Here is a 10,194-nt window from a genome sequence, read left to right on the forward strand (position 1 = left end):
TGGAGGACCCACCTGCATGTCAATAGTTGCTTGCCACCCTTGGAGGAAAGTTTGGACCCTGCCTCTGATAGGGTGGCTGTGTGCCGTTAAGGACACATTTAAGTGGTTTTGCAGTTGTGGCCAATAGAGGGGCAAGGGATTGGGTGCACGCTGTCTCCGCTGCCTTGTTGGACTCTGCCATGACAGGGATGAAAATCCTGCTTTGCTGGAATAGGAGTCTGGCATCAATGGATGGAAAAGCATCTAACGTAGCCAAGGAGAGGTTGAAATTGTTAGTGGAACTGCCTTGTGGGAGCAGAAAGGCCCAAGGCACAAGGAAACATGCTGTGGTTCTGCTCTCTTTCATACTCACCAAGGCCAAGTCTGCTTTATCACTAAAAAGGCATTAGCTGTCAAAAGGCATGTCCATTAAATATGCTTGGATGTCCCTGAAAAAGCTAGTGGACCTTATTCAGGTGTGGCACCGGAGAGCCACCCTGTTACCCATGGCACGTCCCAAGTACTCAGTCCAGTTTTGAGCCTAAGCCAAATTGTGCTACATTGGTGCTGTACTGAATAGGCTGCACAAAAGATAACCACAGCTCGTTCCGATCAGACAGTAGAACTTAAGCCTAGGGCATGGAAAAATGGTAAAGGAAGTAAATGGCATTGATTAATCTCAGAGTCAGGATCATGGAGAAGACAATTCTCTTGGCAAAGATTTCTATTCTTTTGGGCTCACATCAGGAGGCAGTGGGGATTGACCCTGCTGATGGGACATTAGTGGGATGTCATTTTAGGAAGGCAGGATCGCCAGCTGCAGGACAATGGTGACAGGCAACCTGTCTATTAACTGTGGGCCCCAACAAAGGCTTAGCACAGGTACCCTGAAGGGTGTCAGTAAGTATTTCATCAAGTGGCTCAGTGAGAGTCTGCTAGGTTATAAAAGTTCTAATAATGTGTTAGATTTACAATTGTTAAGCATTGAAGTAAAAACTAACACCTCAGCTGCCCTTTGCATCACTGCAGTGAAAAAGGTGCTTTCCTCCACACCATGCCACTGGGAAGACACAAGGTCAGTATCAGGGGAAGTGTCAAGCCCACTGGCGTTCTGAAGATCTTCATACTAGTTTTCTTCATCATAAGGGTGAACCTAACCATCCGCAGCCTCATAGCCATTGTTATTCGAATCAGTGCCAAAAACATTATGGTTCTACATTATAATAAGACAATCTATCAGAATCGGAGGGGTTGACAAATGGTTGCACGCCAGTAGACGCCGCCGTGACTTCACTCAAAGTCGTGGCGGATTTAATTCAGAGTTGGATAGTACAATAGGCTCTATATCCTCATCTGGCATCAACAGTGTTGGCATTGGCGTTGATGCAAGCAGAGCCAGTGAGCAGTATAGCTCCGGAGACGAGGTTGCTGACCCCGAGGCAGGCCCAAGGGGCATTGATGGTGCTAAGAGCAAACCCGCCAGTGGAAGTCCGACTGGAGACCCCTATAGATCCTTTGGGCCCAAAGGTGTACCAGAGGGAACCAGTAAAGTGCAGTAAATCTACAATATAGCCTCCCACAAGGCTTCTGCTTGCTGGAGTGTTGCAGACGAACCTGGAAACTCAGTGTGCTTCAGGACAAGAAGCGCAACTGGCTGCAACAAAGATTGTGGGCGAGACCAGAAGGCATGTCGACACCCTTGTACCCTCTCTGGAGATCGAGGGTGGCAGGGAAGGAGCAGTTTCTAGTGTGGATGTCTTCTTCGACTTACCTGAATACTTCAACTGAAATGATGATGTGCTGTGGGAACGACTTCATTAGTGGGAACGGAACTGTTCTTTTGACTTCTACAGAGAACAGTTGACGTCTTCTCAGTGGCGTCACTGGGGGGTGCGGACCGCACCGGGTGACACCTTCACGGGGGTGACACCAAAGGGCCGGTCCGGTTGGTGTGTCACTGTCTGTGTGGTCACTGGTGCACTGCAACCGTCCGTGCACAATGTTATTGAAACCAGCAGTCCAGGACTACAGATTAGAAACAGAAACACAACGACGACGCACGCAACCTAACCTTGTTCTATTCACAGGAGGTGCCTGTGCGCAGCGCGCACTGTCTCCTCCGCCGCGTCTGCGCGCCTCGGCAGTGACGTCACGTCGTCACTAGAGGGGTGCAGTCGGCGATGTTTTTTACGGGTGGAATCTGAATCCCGCATGCGCATTGGCCCCCCTCCCCCAAGTGCGCGTGACTTGGCATCACGAGGGACGAGGAGGTGAGGAGGTCTCAGGTCGCCGTCGCCACACTGCCACTATAATTTAGTTTTATTCCAAGCAAGGCCGACCGAGGTAGTCCCCCCCCCCCCACCTACAACTCAGCAGGTGAGTGGCCTTGGCCTACTATTGCCTATTCAGTGCAGGCCAGGGCGGTGGGCGATTCCATTATCAACGGTAAGGTAAGGTTTCAGCTGACAGTGAGTCTGTGCACTGAATGAATTGACTCGTGTTGCGCACGAGGCTCCTTAAAATACGTTTCCATTGTACTGTTGTGCATCAGCGCCCAGTTTACGATAGTGTTCTGCATTTCTGCATTCTGTCGTGTGCTCGTGTACTTCAGGGGTCGCAGGAGCATACTTGAAACAGGAAAGAGGGAGATACTGAAAAACTGGTGGACTAGTATATTTTCCCGAATTAACTGGAAATCGAGGCAATTTTAGACGAGAGGCTGCTAGAATTAATAAAGACATTTTAACTTTAGAAATCGGGAGTCTCTCGCCTGAATCCGGTCTGATGGCATGTATGCGGGTACACTTCGGGCTATGTCTTTTATTATTCTTTTTATTCCTGCTGCTCACAGGTGAGGTCCTGGCTGCTGATAGATTGTCACCTTCCCTGTCTCTTCAACAAAGTTTATGGCTCCAGGCTTGTAGAGTGTCTGAGTGTCATGCAGGTGCCAAAAGATGAATTCATGACCATTGTGGGACTACTCATTTCTTCCTCTCTCTACTCCTTACTTCCCGTCACTTTTGAAATTCCTTGCATTTCTCCATGCCATCCTTCATTCCTTTCTCTCTACCTTTGATTTTCTGATTCCTTTTCTTCCTCCCTTCTTCTTTAGGACACATTTTCCACCCCCTCTTCCTCAAACCCTCAGTATATTCCTTCTCTCTGTCCTTTCCTAATCTCTCTCCCCCTTCTCCCTGCCATCTTTACTCCATTCTTTCATCACCTCTGCTCCATATTTTCCCTACTCTCGCCCTTTCCTCTGACTTTTCACTGTATTACCCGTCTCCTCCATATGTTTATATCTTTACACACTCCCTCTTCCTTGCTGTGTATTGATGTCTTTCTTTTACTGGTGTCTTTCCCCTCTCTGCCCCTCTCTCTCACTTCCTAATATACTTCCTCCTCCCCCCTCGCTTTTTTCACTTCATTCCCCATTCTGCCATCATTTCACCCCCTGCATGCTCTATCGGCTGTCCTTCTCCCTTCCCTCTCCATTCTCTGATATTTAGTGTAACACTTCTCTAGACAATCGATGTATGCCTGTGTCTCATCTTTAAATACATTACATTCATTAATTTACGATACTGCACTGGAACAAACCAACCCTCCTCGAAATGATTTCCTATACACATTTATTACATGTACTTATATATCTTATATTGTATTTGCTTGTGAGGAACATGCAACCATGACTGCAGACACGTTACTGCAGCGCGCTAGGATGGAAGATGGTTCAAATGGTCTGTTAAAAAGGTAGCTCACTGTGCAAGAGGGGCAAAATATGACTATCATTTTCAGAAATGTATTAATGTAGGGTAATATTCTATTAGAAGATGATTCTCTCGTCTTCTGAATGATTTATTGTAATAATAGTGACTACGAAGAAAGTAAATGCCAGAATTTAAACTGCCTTTAGCGGGCTTGAATATTAGGTGCTGGTTATTGATATTAAATCACAGTCATCACCACCAATATTACCGCTATCACAGTCATCACCACTACTGCTACCACTGTCTCTCAAACATCATTGTCAACACCATCACAACTTCTGCACCACCGCTGTATCCACTGCTATACTCACCCCCATTTCAATCCTCTCCACTATTACCAGCATCACCTGTACCACCACTATCTCCACCACTTGCCAACAGCACTAATCACCATGACTACAATCACCAGCACAGCTACCACCATCACTTCCACTACTGTCGCAACTGCACTCAGTACCTTAACAACCATCTCCACCACCAAAAGCACCACTATCTTCACCACTCGCCAACAACACTAACCACCATAATTACTCCAATCACCACCACAACCACCGCCATCATTTTCACTACTGCACCACGCCACCACCACTGTCTCCACTGCTATCCTCACCATGATAATAATCTCCACCATAACAGCCTCACCCCTTTCACCACTAAAATCACTATTAGCTTCACCACTCTCCAAAAGCACTAATCACCATGACAACTATAATCACCACCACAACTACCACCATAACGTCCGCTACTGCAAAACCATCACCACCAAGATGTTCTTTTGTGACTGTGTTTGACGATGTTGCATGGGTGTTTGTAGAGAAAGGGTAATGCAGCCTAGCGAGAGAGATATTATGTGTATGTTGTAAATGATAGAGTAAAGGCCAGACCTTTGCCAATGCTTGAACTGTATAGCGCACATATAGAACTGCTTCTAAACGCTTTCAGAAAATAAAGGAATGCTCAGCGAGATAGTATTGATCAAGCTGAAAAGCCATAGTTGGACTTTAAGAACTTTCATTGAAGTACAGGTCTGCGCGTTCGACTGGAGTGAATACTGGAACTTTGAAACATTAAAACAAAAACGCTGAAAATGATGTTTAAGCAGCAAGAAAGCGAAAACGTTGCAAACTTTACAAGAAGTAGCCGAGACATTAGGCAGAGTTGCGCAAAATAATGGACAATGACAAGCTTGGGCTGGATTGACATGAATGAGATATTAAAAACAGACCCCTGGGCGTTTATGGGCAGAAAAGCCACAGCAGACCATTTTGTATGGTCCCGTTATTTGCCAACTGTGTCCACTGGTGGACTCGGAGCAGAGGAGGTCCATGCGGTAAGTCGTGAGGGGGTGACACCATGAGTTACCCGCACCGGGTGACACCAACCCTAGTGACGCCACTGCGTCTTCTTGTGCTTCGCTTTCCCAAATGGCCTTCAGTTTATCTGGGTGCAGTCAGTACAGGCTATGGAGTCGTGATCTGATCCCAGGCACCACCATTACCCTTGGCCTGAAGGGGGGGGGGGGGGTCTCTTCAAGGGTTGGGGCCCCTCTGCGCTGAAGGAGCCTGCATTATGGCTCTTCTGAGGCACATGTTAAAGCAGCATGAGGCGTTTGTGGCCCCAGGATAGACAGTGCGAGGAGCTTGGTGCACATGAAGAGAGTGTAAGGGGGATTAGGCCAATGAAAGACTAGTGTGAAAAGCATGAAGCAGATAGGAAAACCGTGTGAGGCTCTTGGGGCACATGAAAATGGGAGAAACTTGAGGCCCATGTGAAGTGTGAGGAACTTGAGGCATATGGATCTAGTGTGAGGGGGCACATAGGCTGACATTTATCGTAAGCTGCCCCCATATCGAGAGTGAAGTTCTTATTTAAGCGTTTTGTCCCTTTGCATTCTGATTCTTGTAGGTTTTTCCTTCTTATTGTACAAGCACGACTACGAATCTCAGAATGCAAATAAAACTGCACTGGGTGGGTTTCTCGGAAAGAAAGGAACTGACGTCAGCGCACATGGGTGTTGCTTATATGCGGCTCCACTTGTTATTTTCTGAGTGCAACAATGTCGGTGCATAGCCGCACAACACCACTTGGTGGCTCACAGGAGAACTGCTCTAAAAGTTTCTGGATCCAGTCCGACGCATGGGAAGTATTCAGAAGGTGAGGAATCTATGCTTAGAAGTGTCCATGAGAATATTTCAAGTCAAGTCAAAAGGCAACGTTTATTTAGACCACTGGTCTTTAAACAGCATACAATAATATAAAAACATTGCTCATAAATAGTCTAAAAATCATCATAATACCATCATTATTTCCAATGAGTCGATGCCTTATATTTATATAAAAAGCGCCACAATTGCCCATGCAATTAAATTACATGATAGAGTTATTTCATAATGTAAATATTTCCGGTACGCTCCTAAAGATAGAATAAAATTTAAAATGATTTCAACATGTATATAAATCCACAAAGGTAAAATTCATACTTTAACTTCGCTATAAAGCTAATTCAATTCATATCTTAATTCACGGGATCATTATCCATAAAACAGCTTTTCACCACCTTCATATATCTACCAATAGCATAGCAATATCAAGTTTAGGCATACTGGTAAGAAGCTCTTTAGCTTGGGCCCGTGATTTAATACCAAACTTTAAAAACATAGGCCGCAGGAATAGTTTTCGCTGGGCTAGAACGGTCAAACAATCAACTAATATATGCAGGATATCACATTTAGTTGTTAGCATACATCTGCAATTGCCATTGGACTGCATTTTTACTACCCTTATTTTATCATTTATTCTCCATGGGTTGATTCCAATTCTTAGCCTTAAGATTTCGCACCTGAGCCAGTAATTAGGTAACGTTTCAAGGTACGGGTACCAGGCATCATTCTGCCAAGTCATACTCATAAATTGTACCAATTCTTTCTTGCTCAGGTACTCGACAACAACCCTCTTAGCTGCTAACTGCCCTTGGGACCTCAGTATACTCTTATTAGTTTCTACCTGGAGTGAGTGTGGGCAAATTTTCACATTCAGATTCTCACACACCTTGTGCAATTGCCTTCTTATCTCCCTGGCCCATTTTAAGCTACTAAACTGGATTTCATTTCTACACCATTGGGAAACCTTTTGTACAGCACCTGGGTCCTGACGTTTCCAGAATCTTCTGCGGGCCATTTGAACTTGTATGCCCCATGATGTTATACCTAGCGCAGAGAATATTTGCTTACTATTGTAGTGGGGGGCACCTACTGTGAAGTACATGTCCTATAATAAGTGATAAATTATGCATGTAATTTCTTTTTTGATAGTCCACTGCCTTTCAGCTAGGTTTACATTATACAAGTACCATATAAATGCATATTGCAATGTTGTTGACAGACCAGTAATAAAGATAGGGACACTGATTTTACCCAATTTATAACACTGATGCCATTCAATCTATTGATATTTGCTGATATAGGTTTTAACTTAAAGTGATGAAGATTTAATTGAATTTAGTTGATAATAGCATCCAATTATATGGAAATAATGCATGCAAAATATTCCAGTTTCCAGTTGAGTACAATGGGGATTTTCCTAGCTTTGGTTAAGAAATTAATAGATGCTGTTAATACATTATATAGACACAATCAAAACAGTAAACATACTACAAGTGCATGATCATTTAAGCCAGTTGCAAAACAGTTCCTTTCAAAACTTTTCTCAGAAAGGTTTTGAAAGGAACTGTTTTGCAACTGGCTGAAATGATCAGCATCTACTGCAACTTGAAATAGACACTGCTTTCTACCAAATATCTTCTTAAGATGTAGCTTTGCGCTGTTCCAACACTAGAATAAAGAAAAAGCATACATTTTGCTGGTAGAGAGGTTATTGTCCAATTGTTTAACAATTACTAGGTTGCAGAATCTTATAACTGAATATACGGTAATACCTGTCTCTCTATCCAAATTAGAACCCAGACTTCCACTCATGGTAGCAAGGGAACTCTACCTGGTGGAAGGAAGGAGTTATGGAGGGAGTGAGTAAGAAGTTGAGGATATGGACATGGGGGGACAACACGTGCTCTATACTTGCCCGTTGTATATAAGGGAGATAGACGGGGAGGTGGTGTTCAGTGGAGTGGTCTCTTATCAGATGTGGACTGGTCTAGAGACATGTCTGTGTCTTTAATTCCACTTAGGTGAGACAATCATTTCCCCCTAATTACAACTTTGAGCAGCTCTGTCTGATTGTGCTTTTTCTTCGCCAGGTACAAGCAGAAATAAAGAAAGCCTGGTTTAGAAGGAACTTGAACCTCGACATCAAGCAGAGAGCCCGCATCACAAGCACAGGTGGTAGTTGCCACTATGGAGAAGTAGTATCTCATACCACTAACGGGGTTTGTATGAGCCTTGCTAATCACAGGGCATTAGTCAGTGGATCACTGCAGACCGGGAAGCACCGGGCGCTACCCTGCCACTCTCAAAACAACCTGCCTGGATGCGCTCAGTGCCCATCCAATTTGGAGCATACCATGGCCTCTCCCGCCAAGGAGAACCCTCCCAGGGGCTTCACAGGGTGACTACAAAGATATCTTCTGTTCCCACGATATGCACCAAAGCAGCACCAGCCTGCAGATCGAACTTGAAACAGTGTTGTGACAATGGATCAAGGTGCTCATTTTGGGGGTTGCTCTTGTGCCAATTACAGCTGCATGACTGTAGCAGGAGACTCATGAACAATTCATTACTGTAACAGATCCTGGCTGCGTAACATGACATTCTGTTAATTTTGGACAGAATGTACTAATCTTCATTTGCCACAGTTACTCCACTCTAAAATTTGAAAAATGTAAGTTCTTTGTGAGGTTGTAATGAACTTTCTTCCATTTCTGTTCCCTTAATATGTTGGAATTTTACGCCATCAAACTGAGACAGGTAACCCAGTCTCCCTTCTACTCTTCAGTAGCTACATGCTCCACTACTAGATTAGTAGGAGAGGTGTGGCGCAATGGCCAGAGCGGCTGACTATGGAGTGCAGGGCTCGCTGTTCTATCACCAACGGCCGGTCAGCTCAGTATCATGTGACTCTAGGCAATAGCTTACTTAATCTCCCCGACAGCCCCCAGCGCCTGGATACCATTGAGGGTGATAAGTCGCACTTTACAAATATAGAATTTAGAATATATTTTTAGAATTATCATCAGGTAAAATCCAGGACGAAGAATATGGAGGGCATGTTTACAGTGCAGCCACTATATCAGGAGTCATTACACTGTGGGAGTTACATCCGGAGTCTTAACATGGCTGGCATGTTTTCAGTCCTTTACTTTGCAGATCAGTTAATTTTAAGTGTCCTAATCTTAAAAGTATATATATGTGTGTATATTATACATGTAGGAAGGTGAAATCTGACTATATGGTTGCCCCCACGCTTTGCCTGGTGTTTTGCTGGTTTATAACTTAGTTGGACTGGGATCCTGCTATTCAGGGCCCCAGTCTATCTGCTTTCTCTGTAAAATGGTTTCCATGTACATTAGGTACATTTCTAATTGGATTCTGGCGTGTCTTATAAGCCCCTAGTATATGGTATACTATGTACCTAGGGCATAGGTACCTCAGAGGCCTACCAGGGGCTGAAGCGTGTATTATGCCACCCCTGGGAAGCACTCCAAAATGACACCACAGGTCTGCTACTGCAGCCTAGGTAAGGGCGGTGCTTGCACCCCTTACAGTGGTATAGGCTACCTATATCACTACCATATACAGACACATATAAAACCTATAAGTCACTCCTATGGCAGGCCTTAACAATCCTGAAGGCAGAGTGCTTGGTTTTTATGTGAGAGGGTGCCCCTGCATGAGCAGAGCCCCTCTGCAGCGTTCAGAGTACCTCATCTGATGCTGTTTGTGGTGCAGCCTGACCATATACTCTTAAGTTATGTTATGTTATGTTAAGTTGATTTATTATGCGCACAGCTACTCCAGCCAAGGAGCGTCCCGGCGCAAAGACAAGGAGGAACACAACATAGCAAAACAAAGACGCCCAAGATAGACAGCTAAAACAGAAAAGTCTTAATCGCTCTACGGAAAGAAAGCAGATCGTCTAACTGTCGGATTTCCACTGGGAGGGTGTTCCAGATTAAAGCAGCTTTCACGCTGAAGGAACGACCCCCCATCCGACAGAGTCTAAATCTGGGGACCACAGCAAGGGCCTGGCCCTGAGATCGGAGGCTACGGGTGGGAACATAGGAGGAGATAAGATTGGACAAGATTTCAGGGCCAATACCTCTTAGTATCTTAAAAGCCAAGCAGAGGACCTTGAAAAGAATACGCTTCCTTACAGGGAGCCAATGCAAGGAACGAAGGACATTCGCCACCGGGCAAAATCTGGGCAGGCCAACAATGGCTCTAGCCGCAGCGTTTTGAACCCGCTGTAAGCGAGTTAACTCAGCCTGATTCGC

The 10,194-nt window shown here is 44.9% G+C and overlaps 1 pseudogene; it reads left to right on the plus strand.

Annotated features, from left to right (window-relative positions):
• Positions 1 to 8,392, plus strand: part of LOC146871134 (parathyroid hormone/parathyroid hormone-related peptide receptor-like) — a 166,308-nt pseudogene extending 157,916 nt beyond the window's left edge.
• The last annotated feature ends 1,802 nt before the right edge of the window (positions 8,393 to 10,194 follow it).

Source organism: Triturus cristatus, chromosome 1_1, assembly GCF_964204655.1.
Source record: "Triturus cristatus chromosome 1_1, aTriCri1.1, whole genome shotgun sequence".
Classification (NCBI taxonomy): domain Eukaryota; kingdom Metazoa; phylum Chordata; class Amphibia; order Caudata; family Salamandridae; genus Triturus; species Triturus cristatus.